Consider the following 21,372-nt stretch of genomic DNA (forward strand, 5'->3'; position numbering starts at 1 on the left):
TTATGATGCAGGGGGGCTGCAATCAGGAAGATAAGCTACCGTGATATTATGTAAGCAGATGGGCAGCTTGGTGTGTGTTCACATTACACTTGAACTTCTGCATGTTAGTACAGTGGGAGTTCCAAAGCCTTGCCGTTTTGGGGAAGAAACTACTGGAGTAGAAAGCTCTTTTACATCTTTACTCTGTGGGGCTGGGATTTAGCTGCTAATAAGGTTTGCCGGGGGTATTACCGTCGAGTGGTACAAGTTCTTGCAGTTCGCATATATATATATATATATATATATATATATATTATTATTATTATTATTATTAAACACCTAAATAGACATATTATATAAACCAATTATTTGTATGATTTCATGTTCAAATGAGGAATTGGAATACACCATACTAAAGCCTGATAATCACAGCTTGTTAATTTCAAAATTACATGTTTCTCTTTATTTTTATACTGATTACCTTTCTTATTCTGGTTGCTGATTAAAAGATTACTCTCATACAATTTCATACAGAAAAAAAAAACTGAAGCATTATTCACAGGCCCATATGCTGTACATGCTATTAAAATATCGATGCAGTTCCCGTGTTTTATGTAGTATGCATAGACATCAATTCATCAGAACAACCCGATTTTGGTACTCCAATTATCTGAGCGAGGTTACTGAGAAAGAGAGAAGAATTGCTACTTTTCTGTTTAGAATATATTTTATTGTTACTGTTGGTCTGTTTGGACTATGGGATAATACTGTTTCTCTTATTATTTTATTTAAAAAAGTTGCTTCATGCGTTGTCTGGCGCAATAATAAAATTAAATATCTAGTTCCTTATATTAGAAATATAATTTTTGTTTTTCTATATCTATGTATGAGTTTAAGATTTTCTTTGCCGTTATGTTTCAGGCTTAACTTCAAAATAAGCTTAAATCTGCCTTACTCGATGAAATGTTAATGACATATAATGGTTTACAATGCTTTGGTTTTGATTAGGAGCTTCTTGTATCATTTAGATTATTCGAAAATTAATATTGACTGTTATTCTGCCTACGTTTCCGCACATGGAAGCTCCGAACTTCTTTGTCTGTATGTTTACGATCTCAGGGATCTTTGTACGGGATTACGAACGTAATCTTTTATTAAACCTAAGAGTATTTCTTACTCTGCTTTGTTCAAGTATTTCGTATGAATATTCTTGCTAACAACATCAATGGGGATTGCACCTTCAACACGAAGAAATATGTAATTATAAGTGGGTATCATTTTAGCGCTTTGTCAGTTACGCCAAGGTACCTTGTCTTGTTCAAAGTTCAATCCTATAGGTGGGTTATAAAAAATACTAATCCGATTAGTTAAGACATAGACTTGGCCTGCCTTGATAGAGTTCAAAATAGACTTCATAGCCTCGTAGGAGATGTCCTTTTCTCTTCCTTGCAACCTCTATCTCACAGAAGAGATGTTGCGAGTTTGTCTCTGATGTATCGTTATTTTCATGGAAAGTGTTCGACTGAGCTTCAATCTATGGTCCCCCCTCGCCAAACTTTCACAAGAAACACTCGTCTAGCTGTAAACACTATCAATAATTCCCCCCACTCTTTATCTGTGCCTAAACCTAAACGTAGATTCCATGAACAAAGCTTTTTTATTAGAACTGCACGCCTGCGGAATTGTCTTCCGTTTTCCTGCTTTCCGGCTGACTACAATATGGTTGTCTTCAAGTCTAACGTAAATAAGTTATTGATGAGCCGTTCCATATAAGTTATCAAATTTTACAAATTTACATTAGTAATGATTATTATATTGTCCAATTTCTACTGTACACTCTTTAACCCTTATCCTTGAGTTGCCTCTTTGACCTTGATAATGAGTTGATACCTATGAAAAAAAAAGAAAAAGTCCAATGTGAACAAGTTCTAATTGAATCGTCCCCCTAAGTAATCCAAGTTTCAAAATTCCCACTGTTTACTATGCTAAAATCACAATGACTAATGTATACCTATTAACCCTTATCCTTGAGTGGCCTCTGGGCCTTGATAAGTGGTGACACCCTTGTAAAAAAAACAAAAAATAAAACATAGACCTTGTAAAAGCTCGGGGAATAAAACCAGGTTAGACTGTGTATTGAATCAATTGTGGGTTCTCATATTCGAAAGAAAGATTCCCGAGTAAAAAAAAGAGTCATACAAGAAAGTCTGAGGTAGCATCGCCCTAATATGTGTAGAGTATCATCTAAGACCCTCATTTTACTTACCCTAATCATACAAATTATCAATCGATATTAAAAAAAAAACATACTGAAAAACTTTTCTAATAGTTCACTTTCAAGTAAAGGTTTATTCCTCCTCCCATCGCTATATATGATTAATGTGTATTTCAAAGTTACTTTTCAATAGAACTTTCTATCGAGAATACATAAATTGTATTGACGTATCTTACAGGATAATGTCAAGAAAATTGTTTAATAAAAATAAATCATTTTATCATTTACTTTTTTCTTCCTATTTTCTATGGTGACGTTTGATTAAATCCTGTCAGTGGAAAGGAGTTCTGCGTGTTTTTTTAATTTAAAACAATGGCTTATCATTTCCTACAGAAAAGAACGTAAAAAATTTTGTGAAGAACGTTTTTGTCGAGTCAAGTATCACGGCCAGAAATATTTTTGTTCGGTTGTTGGCAGCCATTTTCCGTTCCTCTTTAAAATAGATGACAGCGACAGGACTAAATTAATAGATTTCTAAGAGTCTCACAGAGTTTATCAGAAGGATTTTCTCAGTATTAAGCTTAAGCCTTGACTAATCACATCTAAACAGAGTTCGTGACTTGGCCATGATATAAAGACTCTACGTTGTAATGTTGTAAGATAAAGAGAAAATTTGAAATCACACTATGACGAGATTACGACGAGATTTCAATGTTGACGCTGGATTTTTTATTTCTTTTGAGATATAGACGAATATGAGAGAAATTTATCAGTAGGTTTATAATTACGTTGGCATATCGCCACCGCAGCTTGCGCATATAGCGCGTAGTTTAGAGGTTTAATTTTCACAAAACCTACGCCTTAAATAAGGCTTTCTTCTGGCAATAAAGCGAATAATGTTATTTTTACACAGGGTAATCCTGACATATTTATGAACGTAGATACTTTACTTTATATCAGCTCAAATTAAACATGGTAATAATGTAACACAAATACGGCGGCTGGTTTACAGATTCACCTCCAGAAAGTAATTGTTCACCAAGTGTTTTAAAATGATTTTTAAAATACATTAGCAAAATTTGCAAATTCTGTTCGGATGCTTGTAGCTTAAAGATACATTTTCAAACTATTTCAAATAGAGTTGCAAATGTAAAATGTGCTGCCTCAAACAATAAATCACGGAAGTAGGTTTCATAAAAAACAAGTGAAAAATTCATGGGCCCCCGTGAAAGCACAGTGAACGAGGCATAAAAAAATGAGTTAGCTCAGCATATGCACCCCCTACTCATTTATCCTCAGGGGACGTCAAACTCTGGTGAAAAGGAAAAACGCTGCGGTTTTAGTCCTTAACACATGTAAATTTGAGTTCTGCACCCTGAAAAAAAAAGAGAAGAAATTAGTAAGTCCATCATTTACTCCCCCCCACATTTTAGCCCCAACAGTCCCCAAGGATATAACATATTTAAATTTGAGTTCAACTCCATGCAAAATGCTAAAGAGAAATACACAGAAAGATTTGGGCAGATCTGGTAAAATAGTATCGAAAATGGAGTGTTTTTATTAGCCGTAAAAGAGCCCCTGCGGCACACCCAAGAGTTATAGCTACGTCAAGACAAACATAATTATACAGAAACCAATTAGTTACAACTTTTCAGAAAGTTTTATGAAAATCCAAGGTATAATTTTATTCTGTTAATAAGCACAAAAGTGTCAATTTTAGTCGTTTTAACCTAAAAGGCATCCAAATGGGGCAACTAAAAGTTTCCCGGAAAATCATGTGTCTGAAAAATTTCCAGAAAATTCCAAGATGTAGTTATTGAGAAAAGTGTGGAGAGACGAACGGACGAACAGACGAAAAAGTGTGAATTTAAAGATCCACCCCCTTTTTATTTTGTCGGGGGACTCCAAAAAAGTGCATATGAATTGTCCAGCTCTTTATTTCAGGAACGATATTTTTAATCATAATATGTGATGTACAATCCCTTTTTTGCATGTAAAATAAACGTAAAAAAAACCAACAAGACTAACGCCCAAAATGTGGAAGCATAATTGCTCTAAAAATTAGGAATAGTACAACTTTTAAAATATTCTATTTTCCTTTTATGTGAATTTCGGATTCGTCGGAGCAGCCTATAAGTTTTATTATAGGTACATTTTACTTCGTGACAGTCACGTATAAAGTTTAATTACATGCAAATGAATACCTCGTTACGGCTGCCTATATAATCAGTGTAAGGGTTGAAAATTTCTACCGGTTGTGAGATTCGAACCCACCCACTATACAACATTTACTAAATTTGCTAAGCCTTTACTTCCAAGCCACAAAACAATTGTCACGAAAATGAAGGGAATTAACAACTTAAAACGATCAATTAGGACGCAGATATAAAACAATTCAGTGGTCGAAGAAACAAAATGGGGAACATTGAATAAACGCGAGTTGACTGTTTCTTAGGTTATATATAGTCAAGACAGTGCTCATCTTTAAGTATCCTTCAATGGACTTGATAATTATAAGTAAATAATAATTATTTTAATACTAGGGAGACTAGTGTTTTATGCTTTGTCAATCAATCGTGTAGAATGTTCCAATTTCGTTCGGTCGGGGGACTCGGGGATTATAATAATAAACGCACAATCCAATTGCAAAATAATAATAATAATAAATGCTCAATTCGGTTGAAAAAAATCACCTTTAGCATGCTCTCGGGGATACCGAGCTTTCTCAATACCATCCTAAGAGCACCACGATTCACAGTATCAAAGGCCTTCGTCAGCATAAACAGCATACTCTCATTTACACATCAGGCTCATTACATTACGATGTGAAGCAAAATTGAATCTGCTCAATACCAGACGAGAGACCAGTAAGGAACGCCATGCTTTGTATGGAAGATGAACTCAGATCATCCCAATACGGACTCTAACGCCATCCTCTATTTTCGATATATTCCTGCGACTGTAGCACCACCTCTTATACTCGAATCTTATCTAATCAGAAAATATTCTACACATTCTATAATTTTTATTATCGTGATGACTCCTGCTCTCGACCCATTTTATCTAATCATTTATTAAAAATACACTTTTTGTCCTATGATTGTCTACCGTGAAACATGGAGAAATTTTTGTCATATCTGAACAAACAACTTAATGCCAAGCTTATAATCTTGTTTATGAACGAAACAACTCTTTCATTGTGCACATTGAACATCCAGTATCAATGTGGCATTGTTTAGGTGAATAATGTTTTTCATTGTTTCACCCACAACCAAATGGTCCTTCTTTTTTATTACACAGGCATCACCACATTATCAAGGCCAAGAAGCTACTCAAGGATAAGGGTTAAAGAGTGTACAGTAGAAATTGGACAATATAGGAATCATTAGTAATGAAAATTCGTAAAATTTGATAACTTATATGGAAGGGCTCCTCAAGAACTTATTTACCTTAGACTTGAACACAACCATATTGTACTCAGCCGGAAGGCAGGAAAACGGAGGATAATTTCACAGGCGTGCAGTTCTAAGAAAGAAGCTTTGTTCATGGAATCTACGTTTAGGTTTAAACACAGATAAAGAGTGGGGGCAATTATTGATAGTGTTTTCAGCTAGACGAGTGTTTCAAAATATTATTTAAAAAAAAAAACATCCTCAAAACATTATTTACAAAAAACATCCCCAGCACATTTCCTTAAGGCAGTTGATGGCGTAACATTTATACTAATTATAGTGATTTTTTAAAATTCAATTTTCACCCCAAGCAACGCACAGTGCCACTTTGAAGTAAGGGCTACTATCGGGGACATAAGATGCAGGGATATTATGAAGGGAGATTAGTAGCAAGATGCCTGTTCACATTACACTTGAACTTCTGCACGTCAGTACAGCTTGGAAAACAGAATCCCGGAAGGGAGTTCTAAAGTCTCGTACTATTGGAGTAGAAGGCCTTCTTACACCAAGGGATCTCTACTGAAGGGGTGGGATTTGGCTGTTGTCGGTTTTGTCGCGGGGTATTCACGTCGAGAGTACAAGTGGGTGTAGTTCGTCAGAGCATTCACCATTAAAATACTTGTAGAACAGGTAGAGGGGCGCAACATTTCGTCGATAGGACATAGGAAGAAACCTGGATAACGTTTAGGACCTATCAGGTTGGCGACTCTCCTTTGAACTCTGTTCAGGAGTAAGATACACGTAGTAGAAGCAGCAGAACAAATGTGACAACAATACTCCATACATGGGCGAATGGTAGCCGTATAGGAGTGCAAGATATTTTCAGGCGTAAATAAATTCAAGTAGTGTAGAGAGAGCCCACCTCCATAGTCATACATAGAATTAACAAATGCACACGTATGTACCTCCAAAATAAATTTACTTTTTCGTTGAACTCACTAGTGTACGTGATAATAAAACAAATGAGTATATAATAAAACGCAGCGCCAAAATGTAAAAACTAGGCCCACAAACAGGAAACTATTTTGGAAAGCGCAAAAGGTATTGTATAAGAAATAAATCAGATTACAATCCGAATATGTGGCAGTTCAGCCGATAGAAAACTGCGGCAACTGCACAGAATAACAAATGTATGAATTATATAGACATTCAAACGTCACTAAATAAAGGAATGCTTCCATTTTAGAAGCGGAAAATGTCGGAGAAGATTTATATGAAAATAAATCGAACAATATCGGCAAAAAATAAACATTATACATTAAGAAATACACAAAAAAACGTACATGTGTAAAAGATGTGTATTTTCAATGTGCCTTTTAAGAGAAAAGCATGCAAGCCTGAACATTTTACTTTGACATTATTATGAACGCCCCGAGCCAAAACTTTTCCTAGGACGTTTTTAATAAACTATGATCATTGATATTATTTCGAATGTATTATTAAAAACTGCGTGAGGAGATAAAATGATTATTGCAAGATGTGAGAGAATATATATATATATATATATATATATATATATATATATATATATATATATATATATATGTATATGTATATATACATATATATGTATATATATATACATACATATATATACACACATACACACATACATATATATATATATATATACATATATATATATATATATAGTGTGTGTGTGTGAAAAGTCCACGTATGCTTCAAGGATAGTGATTTAAAGGTTATGAGGGTTTTTGGAACCATGAAAAACGATGTTACTTTTTTGCATTTTATATTTTTATTGTTATTTTTTTATATTTCAAGCGGCCCTCCGTTTTGGTCACAAAAAAGTATCGAAATAAAAAGAAAAAGAAAACCGTTGAAAGAAATACAAATTCCCAGTTCTCTCAGCGGTTTTCTTTTTCTTTTCCATTTCGATACTTTTTTGTGACCAAGAGCAGAGGTCCGCTTGAAATATAAAAAAAAATAACAATAAATATATTAAATACAATAAGTAACATTGTTTTTAATGCTTCAAAAAACCCTCATAACCTTTATATATATATATATATATATATATATATATATATATATATATATATATATATATATATATACGGGGGTTTACGCGTGTAGGTTTAAGAGCCCGGATGTTACAAGTGTATAATTGTATGTACGTGTGCGGAATTTACCGAGTCGTATTAGGTTGACGACTAAAGGATAGATCCAAGAAAATAATAAGTATTTTCTTAAGAAGACTGGCCGCCGAAATTTTTACTGCTGGAATAAGAACACGAAACACAATTAAGGATAGTATTATTACAATCTGGCAGAGACCCTGCGAAAATATTCCGTTTGTGAACTCTATTTTTTTTTTACTTTCTCCCTGTTTATCCTTGTTTTACTCTTTTTCACTTTTCACCCCATCTTGCTTCTTCATATGTCCGTCCATGGTGAACATTAACAATTCATACAGTTATATTTTTACAACGTTTAAATCTTAATTGTTATGAGTATTTTATTTTAAAATATGTTAGTCGTGCTATTGTTAGGATGAAATCACGTTTCAAAGAATAGCCGTATTTACTAGTGGAAGAGTGTTTTATGATTAAGAAGCAAGAGGGTGGGTATGATTGCGCTGATTATCACATACATCGTCAATATCAAAATTTTTGGGAAGCCGCTTAATTGAAAATAATATGTACTAATATAACTCTAAACCACGCAGGAGAATGAACGTAAAATCATTTTTCAGCAATAGATCGGTCGACGTGTAAGTTGTGTGACAATCAAAGTTCTACGTTTTATAATATGTACTTAAAATATTTAAGCCAGTCTGTAAGCTTCTGAAATAACAGTTCATTTAGCTCCACAAATGCAAGGAAGAAACATATAATAGACAGTTACCAGGAATGTAGAAATGAAAGGAAAAAAAAATGAAACTTTGTTCATATTTACACATGGATCCAACACGTTGTGGTAGAGTACGTCGCAAGGAACAGAGGCCAAGTAGTAACTTAACTACTTATTTTTTGTTACAATGGCATTCATTTCCTTATTCTTCTGTCATGCGTGACTTCTCGGTTCGGCCGAGACGGCATCGACCTTTCAAAATTAATCGTCTTATCTAACGCCTGTTTTCTTGAACGTCGCATAGAACCTGCTCTAAAACCTACTATCCAACGTCCTTAATATATTCGCCGATTTGTGCAAAAGCGTTTTTTATAGTATTTTATTCGGACGCTTTTTGTAATTTGCACACCTCTGTCCTCGTTCTGTTACAACAAAATATCTACCCTTAGATCAATTACTGTTGGTTTCCTGGGGTTGCATACCAAGCACTATAATTTTTATAGTAGCGTGCAGCAAATTATTTATAACATTATAGGGCCTGAACTGCCTGCAAGGATTCGTCTATATTGAATGGGTATGGTTTTATTAGTACTTCCTCAATTTAAATTCTTTAGACCTACCGGATTAGCAACTATAATTCCTCCACTACTGTAGGAATCTCTTGATTCTGAATTATGTTTTACTTTAAGAAATATTTCTTCAGTTTTCTCCAGTATGTCTTTCGATATCTGCTCATTGTGTTCTCGAGCAAAATAGAATGCAAAATCTGAATAATATTATTTACTCTATAAAGTTTCCAAGATAAGCTGTATTTACTAGTGGAAGAGTAGTTAATGATTAAGAAGAAAAAGGGGGGTATGATTGGGCTGATCATTACATACATCGTTCAGAATGATTTAAGTGATGTTTAGCCTTTTATCCCAGGACAATATTTAGTCCTGTTTTAATACGTCAATCGATGATCTTTTGTAACTCGTTCACTGAAAAACTGATCCGTTCCAGTGTACAGCGACTGGTTTTTAAATGTTAGATATCCTCGATATTGAATCAATTATTATACTGACCCCTCGGAGATAGCACGTGAATAGGAACACCGTGTACATGGTTCCCCATTTTGATTGTGCCATTACAATTTGCCTAATTTTATAAACCTCATTCGCTATATGCTTTTATGAGACGAAAAACGCAACAGAAACGCACTACCGACCAAATAGTTATTATATATCGCTATGGGTAGATGATTTTTAACTAGTATCTAGAAGTCTCAACAGAAAATACAGTTAAGGTTACGCGTTTGCAAACACGCAACTGTTGCATATTACGAACGTTATATGAATAGCGATGTAATAACGCGTGGGAATTTTCATATGTCACGATAACTTAAATCTGCGAAATATTACTAAAACACGGGCGACATAGATGATAAAGCTTTGGCAATATCAAACGCCACAGGAAAACAATCAGACGATATTATGATATAACGAATGAGTAACATATTCAGAGGAGAGAAGGCTAAAGTTTTCAACTGGTTATTAATAATTACGAACGGCACACGTCTACAATGATTACAATTGATGATATCGTCGATTGTTATCGAGGTCTTCGCCCGACTACGCATTCAGTTCTCACTTTGCATAAATAAGTCAAGAAAAAAAAATGACCATTTCTTATTTAATCTGCCTTTTCTCTCTCTCAATAAAGTCTCTTATCCCAATGGAAAATTTTGAGGAAACAATGTCTGTTTTATCATTTTATTGCATGAAAATAAGTGAAAAACAGCAACGGAAAGAAACGGAAGATAAGGTTACTAAGTATGGCTTCAAAGAGAAAAGACAATTAATATATATATATATATATATATATATATATATATATATCTTCTATAATATAACGCTGAATGTCTGTTTGTGTATGTGTGTGTATATGTGTGTGTGTGGCTGGTCACGAATAGGCCCCTATATGGTTGACTATTTTAAAAAAAACCTGATTACATATATTGATAGAAGATGTATCGAGACACAGAAATGGGTATGTTTGATCTGGCAGAACAGTGGTTCATTAAAATTGTGGGATCTGCGTTCGAGCCTGGTCCAAAAAGTACGAACAGCAAAATTAAAAAATTAAAAAAAAAACCTTTACAAGTGTTTTTTTATTTAGATGTACATAAGAATACTTTGATAATAAGTTTAAACTTAAATAGGTCTGCGTTCGCGCCTGGCCTCCATAGAATGAAAATAGGCACAAATTTCAATAAAGACTTTTAATACCTATCTGTGTAAGTATACTTTGATAATTATGTTTCTGATTGAAGAAATATCGTATAATAAAATTATGAGGTGCCCGTTCGCACCTGACATCCATACAATAGAAATATGTCACAAAATTTAACAAGTTTTTTTTAATATAGATTCACAGAATACTGTGTGTCAGTGTTTCAGTGTGAACAGGGATGGTATAATAAATTATGGCGTTTATCTATTTTATTTTTACTTTCGTAATATTTTGCTTTGCTTTTAATACCCCCAAATTCAACCCAAATTTACAACCCTTCTTTTTCATAACCTATCATACTTTCACAAATCAGAGTCCACTTTCTGTACGCTGTTTTTGAACCTAGTCTACGACGGGTATTTTGCTAGTGTATATATATATATATATATATATATATATATATCATAAATGACAAAATTTATATTTCAAAATTCATGATGTTTACAATTTTATAGATTATTCCTTTAAATCAGTAGATTTATACACTTTCTGGCAGTATATATTTCCTAGCGTAAAATCCATCACTTAATCATTATATCAATTAATGAATCTATTATATAATAGTTGATATAATAATTACTTGATTTAATTTGCGCTACAGATGCTGTTAAGAATTGTATAAATCAACGGATTTAAAGGAATAAACTGTAAGATAGTCGACATCATGAATTTTGGAATATGATTTTTTATCATTTAGTCTATGTATTGCTCTGTAACCACACTGAGTTTCACATCTAAGGATTGATATGTAATAAGAAAAATATATTTCTACAGATATATATATAAATATATATATATATATATATCTACAGATATATATATATATTTCTACATATATATATATATATATATATATATATATATATATATATAAATTTTTGGGACATTAAATAGTTTCCCATCAGAACTCTTTACTTTCGACATAGTATTATTATTTTTACGCTATCGATTTGTTCCTGATGAGATGATAGCTGAAAGAGCTCTCGAGAGACTCCCGTCCATTATATTTAAAACTCTCTCTATCTCTCCCACTGTCTCTCTCTCTCTCTATATATATATATATGTATATATATATATATATATATATATATATATATATATATATATATATATATATATATAACTCTCATTGAAGTTAATATATGCATATGCACCAAAGAAGTAAAAGACAAAACATTGTATGAATTAAATTCGAAAGCCATGTTCAATATGTCAGCGTTAGAAGCTCACATAAAGACATTGTATTGCCGTTGGAAATAGTACACAACTGTCAACACATTCACTTGTTTTTAATTCATATCGATCACTTTGTCCAGGTTTGAGATCCGATATCCGAGAAATGCAAGAGTGGTTGAAATAATTAAACAAAAAACACATAAATTCACCATCTTTTTTGATTCCACATCATGCAATTTTTAAGTTGTCGTATCCTCCTCTCTCTCTCTCCCTCTCTCTCTGCCATCGCTAATTGTACGTCATAACTCGTACTAATGTCGATCCACTTATTCGTAATCGGCATTTTTAGTGCTTTCCAACAAGCTACAAATATGTCGTTTGCGAGTCCACTTTATACGCCAAGTGGATGGCCGACTCCTCTCCCCAACTTAACGCAATTTCTAGTTGGTATCGATTTATCGACAGGAATCACGTGGATATATGATGCTAATTGAGTTAAATGAATTTCTGTGTTGCACTTGGCAACTCTCCGCCGCATATGCATTGTTAGAATTTACGCCTCGAGAGACGCACACATCTAAACGTAAGAATTGTGTCATCGCCATATGTGCAGTTGACTCTTCTTTAGACATATTAGCCTTTCTTCTAAAACTACGGATTCTCACTTATCTGTCTAATAAGACGCTGAAGAAATTTAATGACAACGGTAACAGATGTGTTAAATGAAGAGATACCCAGGTTGCCGATTTTTCAATACAAGCTTAACGTGTGACGTACATTTTTGACTTATGATGAGGTTTTAGCATTTAATGCATTTAAATTATATCACACACTACATAATTACATAACCGGTTTGTGTTCGATAGATTTGCCGTTTGAGATCTCAAGTATATACAATTTGATAAAGAAGGGACGGTAAATGTGTGTGTGTGTTTATTCAACTGTTTTATTTACTGCAAACAATAAAAAACAGTATATTATATGCATCCCTTTTTGCATTAACAACTTGCTGAATACGAACTCTGAAAGCACGACAGGCCTTGAGAGCTGACTCTTTCTTTATAGTACAACATTCTCACCTTACAGAGGTATTCATTGAGGCCAAACTATTATAAGGCCAAGCATTAAATACTTTTTTCAATATCGCATTATTACCAATAGTCGCAGGAGTTAAAATTTAGCAAGTTAGAGGGCAAGAGAATTGAGGGCACCAAAAGCGGTTACTCTCGCTTCAAGAAGACCTCCCCTATTTTGACCCGCTAGCAGATGCATATAATGTAGTCAATATTAACACAAAACTTTGCAATTAATTACACACAGTGTTGATTAGGTAAATATTTTATAAGATATCCATGCCAAGCCGTAACAATTAATAAAGAGCTTTGTCATCTAATATTACAAGACTTCCTTTCTAGAATAACCTTTTCATAAAATTAATTTACTTTTAAAGATTACTTCATTTATTCGCGTTCTTTTCAAATTCCACGATTGAAAAGATTGATACTAAAATCCTCTGGCGAAATTTGTCGAACACTTACTATGTGTCATAATTCTACTTTATCTGAAGTAAAAATAACTTCCTCCAGTATTTTAAGATAATCTTCCGGCCCACTTATTTAAAGAGTGTGACGTTACTTTACCATAAATGACAACAGCTCAAAACACCATGACAGTGGGAAGGATGTTTACTCTACATAGTTGGTGGAACATTAGAATGATCATAAACCCTAACCCTCGTCTTACTCTGGGTTAAGACTTCGTCTACCACGAGCTCTTTCTCATCCACAAAATATATACAGTATCAGCATGATGGTTTAAGCAGCTGAGCCGTAAAGAGCTTCTTTCATTTTTTTTACATGGGAGTCACCATTTATCAAAGCCCGAAGGCCACTCAGAGATAAGAGTTATTGCGTGTACAGTAATCAATGAGATAGTATTGTAGTAATAATTAGTATTGGGGGTTTTGATAGCGTGTCTTACTTAAGGGGACGGTTTTTCAGGAATTTGTTTATGTTGGACTTGAAGACGTCCAAGTTGTGGTCGGGTGGGAAACAGGCTAGCGGCAGAGAGTTCCACTGGCGTGCAGTTCTCAGAAAGAAGCGTTGATCGTGGTATCTACGTTTGGATTTAGGCACAGATAGAGAATACGACATTAGAGATATTACAAATGATCTTAAAGTTTCGCTGTAAGAATATTATGACGTAGTCTGTAATATGACTACATTTCTATACTGCATTAGAAAGTGTCATCTAAGTCATATTCCGCTTTTTAGCCAGTTCAGCCGTTGACTGTGACAGATGTGCTTCACTAGACCGTTTAAGGTCACGGATAAACATTCTGGTGATTTTTTTTAAAATTTCTTCTCGAACACTAAAACTACTTTTGGATGTATTTACCTTCCCTTTCGTTCGCTATAACACAAGACACAGTGCTAGGAGCGTAGCCAATGTCTCTGATAATGCCCGACGTCTTCTGCTCGGCGCTTAACACTTCAAGAATAACCATTCTATTGTTTAATTCTACAATGACACTCATTTATTTTAGTATTTTATGTGACTAATCCGGAACACCAGACTCGAAAAAGATAACAACTGACATTGTGTATCGAGAATGACTACAATTGACATTTTATATGGATAATGCTGTTTTAAAAACCTAAATTACGATTGACATTACTGCAAATTAATCCTTTACAACATGTATGAGGTTAAGTAGTACAAAGATGCAAATAAACGTATAAAGTGTATTAAATTATTTTGTGTATTTATATAATTATATTACAGTTTAAACATAAATATACACTGATATAGCAAGCTTTGCGCTATTGCGGGATGAACGGAGATTGAAAGTATGCTACAAGCACAGTAATACTTCTACAGTTTCAGCTAGTCTTAATATATTTGTCCTCGTTTTTACTGTTTCTGTGTTGCCTACTTGTGATATTAAATCAGCCTGTCTGAAAATGCAAGATTTACGACAAAAAGTGCGCCAAACGATTATGTTATTGTGATTTTGCTTTCAATGTGGAAAACTCAAGTAAACCTTCAAACCGTAAACAAAAACAACAGAAAAAAATAAACGCCATTAATAGATGCCCTTAACCATAAAAACCTTCATAAAAATTATTGCAGTCGGCATTAAATAATTTTAAAATGGATAATGTGTCGTAAACATAATATTAAACTGTTTTCCTACTTTTTTTTTCCTATATTCACTTTAAAATTTTGTGGAGCGGTCTTTCCTTATTCACATTTCCGATTCTTGTTTCAGTATGCCATTAAAATATACAAAATGGTTTTAAGATTTTAAGTACTACTTCATGAACTACCTATTTGTTTGGGGACAGAAAAAACATAAGCACATAGCAAAAAGTTAGTTTATTAATATTTATCAGAAAATAGTGGCCATTATAGTTAAGAAATAAAGCATATGGATCAAGAAGAAATAATAAATACTCATAAAATATTACTGCTCTACATAGTTAAAAAGAAATACTAAAATCACATCTAAAGAAACAATATTTCATTTACTCAGTCCAGCGGGAATGAATAATCCTATTTGTTCTTTGAACTGTTCCCGTTTTACGATGATTCACCAGGCTATTTATTCTGTGAAGAATTGCTGCACGTTGAACTTAGTACGAGTTAATGTCTTACGCAATTTTAATTATAATACACCTATCATCATATCTTATCGCATTAGAAATTAACCCCTCGCATGGCGGTGCTGTTTGCCTCCTTAAGGTCTTGGTTTGAGCAATGAGGACCCAACCGGCAGTTTTCCCTTAGGTGGTGCATCGTTTGTACCTCTCCACATGGACATAAAGGTGAGGTGTCTAGGCCCCCACTTGTAATGATTGTCTTTTAGTTTGCCTTCTTTGGCTCTGTATCTATTTAGAGTCCCCCAGTTTTTTTCTGCCAGGGTTTGAACCGAGGGGGAGTGTTTCATTTTGTGTCTGGTAGGGTTTCATTTTTATTCCTGCTGTTATAGTCTCGTCATCGTTCCATACTATAGGAGGCAGCTTGCTGGGATCGATTTCCTCTATATTGATGAAGCTACTGCTGAGATTTTAGTCTTCGTCTATAATGCAACTATTATAATGACGATATTCGGAAAAGAGGCTACAGCAAAATGAGTCCACTTTCATGGTGTGTCCTAGATTGCAAGATTCGTCTAGTTAAAGTCAGATTTACGCAATATCAGTCTTTTAAAATCATTTTAGCATTGTTGTCTTTGATCCTTTTTTTTAATCATACGGGACATAATTTCTTAGAAAGCAACAAACATATCTAGATAGCGTTCGATATGTTTCGGTTCGATTTACTCACTAATTGAGAAGTGATGTGTGTATCATTTTGTGGTGAGAATAGATGTAAAATCGTGCTCATTATTATTTTTTAACATGTTTTATGCGTTTTATTTTCTACGAATTATTATCTAATACGCTTAATAAATGAAACGTTTTTAACAAAATTTACTAAAACTATTTATTTCCTGTCTGTTTTCGTCATCCTATACAAAAAATGAATTCTCTTTTTTTCGCCGTGTTTAGATGAATTATGTCGCTTTGATTTTGCGAATGGATCTAAGAAGTGTTATTTTTTATTTATTTATTTTCTTTTTTGCTAAATGATTCGAGTGAGAAATATCTTCCAGTAATCGATTTTTTAAAAAAAAATATACTAATTAAAGAACATGGAATAAAAACAAAAAAAAATCGATCTGGCAAATTGCTGGCGCTTAAATGAATATTTTCTTGTTTTTATATTTTCTAAATATCTATTTTTGTTTTGTTGATTCAATTAAAAGTCCTTCATACATTTCTCCCGGGCATCCATTAGCCACTTCTAATCATTGTCCTGCATCTAACAATGTTACATGTAAAAGGCCTTTAGAATTTAAGATCTTTAAAAAACATGCCTTAATGGAGCAGCTAACGGGGACAGAATTAACGTTAATAAATTGCAGTTTTTATTTCGAGCGGTAATAATTTGAAATGACAAAAACGATAAATAGTTTGGGCATATTTTCTGAACAGGCAGTCGTAAAAAAATAAATTGAAATGTTTTAGGAATCATAACAGTACCTTTAAATTGAATACAATTTAAACATATAATTGGGGTCTTTCTAGGGTCAGATTGCTTTTAAGAATGAATTAAAAAGTTTTTTTTCGGTTATTCAATATTTTTTATGTTAATAAGACTTGAAATATACGAGGCTCGTTCTAGAAGTAAACCCTCATATTTTTACGTCAAAATGTTAAAGAGCTACAAAGATGCGTACTACTAAAACAACTGACTTTCTGTGCTTTATAATCTAGATTTCTATAGATTTACAATCATTTTAAGTGCATACTTCTTTGCAAGGTATAGCGGGCACATTATAAGACGTGATTAATTCCAAATTTAAAGCCTCTAATTTATAAACTCTCAAAGCTTGATAGCTTCGAAAACAGGAGTGGTACTGTTAAAACGAGATATATTTTGTACTCGAAGAGCAATTTTATTAAATAGTATCTAATATATGCTCAATAATTTTTGCTATGCATTCAATGACGCACGTCAATAATAGCAGTTGTTTTAAGAGTCCCACGCCGTCAATATATTCAAGAGCTAAATAGAAATTTTAGGTAATAAATGCGTAAGTTCAGTTCATAGCAATTTGAAATCTTGTCTGATCTATTCGTTCTGAATTAAAAAAAAAACGATATGCAATGTTACCCTGATATAAGATACTTCTTTTCCGGTCCCTGCAGCTTTTTTTAATCTGGTCTATACGTATATCCGTCTTTCTTATATCCGGGTTACACTGTACATAAAATAAACTCTTTTATAGACCACATCCAAAATGGATGTAGTCAATATTAACACAAAATTTACAATTAATTACAAACAGTGTTGATTAGGTAAATATTTAATAAGATATCCATGCCAACAATTAATAAAGAGCTTTGTCATCTAATATTACAAGACTGTCTTTCTAGAATAAGTTTTTCATAAAATTAATTTACTTTCAAAGATTACTTCATTTATTCGCGTTCTTTTCAAATTCCACGATTGAAAAGATCGGTACTCAAGGGCGATATAAATTCAGATATATTTGGGGTTGACAATATTTAATAGATGTTATCCTTTTTCCAAAATAAATTGGAAACCCTTTAAAATTCAATAGAGACAGCATACAAAATTAGCCAATCTGCTAATCAAAGCATTTTCAGAATAAATTGACTTGACAATCAATGAAGAAGATACTTTTTAAAAATGTGTTTAATTATTGAGCGTTAAATGTTGCATAGTAAGAGAAGTATCAAATCACGGGATATGTCTAGACTATTTCTTGATATAAGCTGATGTAAATATATATATATATATATATATATATATATACACGTCTATATATATATATATATGTCTATATATATATGTATATATATACATTATATTATATATATACATTATATTAGATATATTAGATATATATATACATTTTATATATATATATATATATATATATATATATATATATATATATATATATATATATACGGAATAATCGCGTCGACACACTGGTTCTCGTCAGATCACCGAAGTTAAGCAACGTTGAGCCTGGTTAGTACCAGATAGGTGACCACTTGGGAATTGTAGGTGCTGTATGTACTCTCCGCTTATCTCGGCATTTGTTTCCCGTCGTCTTGTACTTCACTTGCCTCTGGTATTTAACAATGTCGTCTCAGTAGAGGTGTGCTTGGAGTTGCACACCTCCTGCCACGAAAAAATTCACGCGAAAGCAACCCTTCGTGGGTATCCATATATATATATATATATACATATATATATATGTATATATATATATATATATATATATATATATATATATATATATATATAAAAGTGAACGTGTCTGTCTGTGTGTCTGTGCGTCTGTCTGTCTGTGTACATTTCCCTACGCTATAACTCTGTCAATTTTTAGTCTATAGACTCGAAATTAAAAATACCGGGTACTGAGATTTAGGGAAATCGATGTGACGGGTGTCAGCCAGAAATTTGGCTGTTAAGGGGTCAAATTTCAACGATTTGACCTTTAAGAACTCTACCAAACTCCTCTGACAATTTTGGGTCTACACCCCTGAAATTTTAGATATAGGTTTCGTGGACATGGATCTAAAGTAATAACTTTATTTGAGACCAAAACAGTAAATTTTCAGAGGTCATAATAGGGGTCAAAGTTTAAAAAATTACCCCCTTTTTTTTTTTGCTCAGCATACACCTCTAAACACCCGGGCAACGCCGGGCACCCATGCTAGTGTATCTATAAAAGTGAACGTGTCTGTCTGTCTGTCTGTCTGTCTGTGTGTCTGTCTGTGTACATTTCCCTACGCAATAACTCTGTCAATTTTTTGTCTATAGATTCGAAATTTGAAATACCGGGTACTGAGATTTGGGAAAATCGATGTGACGGGTGTCAGCCAGAAATTTGGCTGTTAAGGGGTCAAATTTCAACGATTTGACCTTTAAGAACTCTACCAAACTCCTCCGACAATTTTGGGTCTAGACACTTGAAATTTTAGATATAGATTCCTTGAAGCTGGATCTAACTTAATAAAGTGATTTGAACCCGAAACTATAAATTTTTAGGGGTCATAATAGGGGTCAAAGTTTTAAAAAATTGACCATTTTTTTTGTTTTGTTTGTTTTTTTTGCACAGCATACACCTCAAAACACCCGCGCAACGCCGGGCACCCCTGCTAGTATATATATATATATTATTGAAAAAATCAATTTGGTAACTTAATTGTGTAGTAGAGCTAACATCTATTCAATGTAGCCGACTTCAGCCTTAATCACCACCTCGATACAGGTCCGGAGCTAGAAGCATGTCATTTTTACAAGCGCTGGCGGAAGCTCGGCGAATACTCGGTGGATGGCAGCGATCAGGCCGGCTTTGATGTTGTGGAAGATCATGTTGATGTTCTCGACATATGACCAAACGAAGTAGTCCAACGGGTCGAGGAAGAAGGAGGACAGTGAAAGAAGAGTCAAAGTTGTAGCATTCTTTCTGAAGCAAAGCCTGGGTCTCCTGGAATTTGTGAGCCGGCGTCGAGTTCTGCTGCCACACCTAGAGTCTATCAGCGGCCACCTAATTGCACCAGGGTATTACGACACTCTTCAGCAGATCCAGGTACACTTTTGTGTTGACTTTCAAGCCGATTTAGCAGATGTGAGGTGGCATAATGGAACCCTCATTTGAAACCACACAAAATACCATAACTATGGTCCCTGTTATTTATGGCAATCCACCGATGAAATTTGAGGGTGCTGGCAATGTTCCTGTTATCATAACTTGGGTCGGTAGAGAGCATAAGTTGTACAGCGGCGCATCTCCGTGTCACTTTCAGACATGATAGAAGGCTCCTATCATTCTCGGGATTTGTACACAACTGAGCAACTACTAGATGGTCTGCAACAATAAAAGAAAGCCGGTTCTCATCAAACAGAAATGGAATCATGTCGTCTTCATCATTTCGCCCTCGATTATACATATGTAAATATATATATGTGTGTGTGTGTATAAATGCAACTTTGTCTATGCGTGAGAGTTCGTTTCTTATAAACTCCGAAACGGCTGAACAGAATTTCATTAAAATTTACAGAACTTTAGTGTATTGTTTGGGAGCGATCTTAGTTATTTCTCAGAATACTCCCGATAATTGATAATCAAAATATTTTAATTTATCATCGGTAAAGCTATTGTTTTATATCGTCGCGTAGCAACAATGATAGAAAAACAGGCCGTGACAATTCTACTGTGGATAAGTTAATAGCGTGTTATTATTATTATTTTTTTTTGCATTATGTGGTCTGTAGATTCAAACTCTGCACGTAAATTTCTTAATTTATTTTTTATTAACTGCAAAGAATTGTATAAGACTTGAAAATTTACGTGTTTTTTGTTTGTTTTTTTTTTTTGCAAACCTGCACGAAACCTTCTTTTTTTTTTTTTTTCGTTAACTGGAACGCAATTTAAATTAAAAAAATCATAAAAGAAACAGTACGTTCTCTAGAGTGCAACGTAGAATAACATCTTTTGGACTAAGTTACTGCATGGAGACACGTGAAGCTTCCTCCCGGGCGATTTCACAGATTTCGATGACAATGAAAATATAGAATTGTGAAATATTCGTAATCACTTGATTTTATATGATAGGCTTGCGACGATAACTAGCTTCAAATGCCATCATGATGTTAGGCTATATAACAGTGTTAACTGAAAAAAATCAGTCTATTCATAATCTGATTTTTTCGAATATCGCTTTTCGATACTTATTCGAAACATTCCAATGCAAAATCTACTAAGTAAACTCCAACAAATCAAATACATTCATGCTAAATTTCAAAATAAATCGACCTAGAAGAACATGAGAAACGAAATCATGCCCACAGAAATACAACGTTTCTTATATATAG

At 33.6% G+C, this 21,372-nt stretch overlaps 1 pseudogene; it reads left to right on the forward strand.

Annotated features, from left to right (window-relative positions):
* Positions 1–18,447: 18,447 nt before the first annotated feature.
* On the forward strand, positions 18,448–18,564 carry LOC145263964 (5S ribosomal RNA; annotated as a pseudogene).
* The last annotated feature ends 2,808 nt before the right edge of the window (positions 18,565–21,372 follow it).

This window comes from Euprymna scolopes, chromosome 39 (genome assembly GCF_053919585.1).
Source record: "Euprymna scolopes isolate OS-2025 chromosome 39, ASM5391958v1, whole genome shotgun sequence".
Taxonomy (NCBI): Eukaryota; Metazoa; Mollusca; class Cephalopoda; order Sepiida; family Sepiolidae; genus Euprymna; species Euprymna scolopes.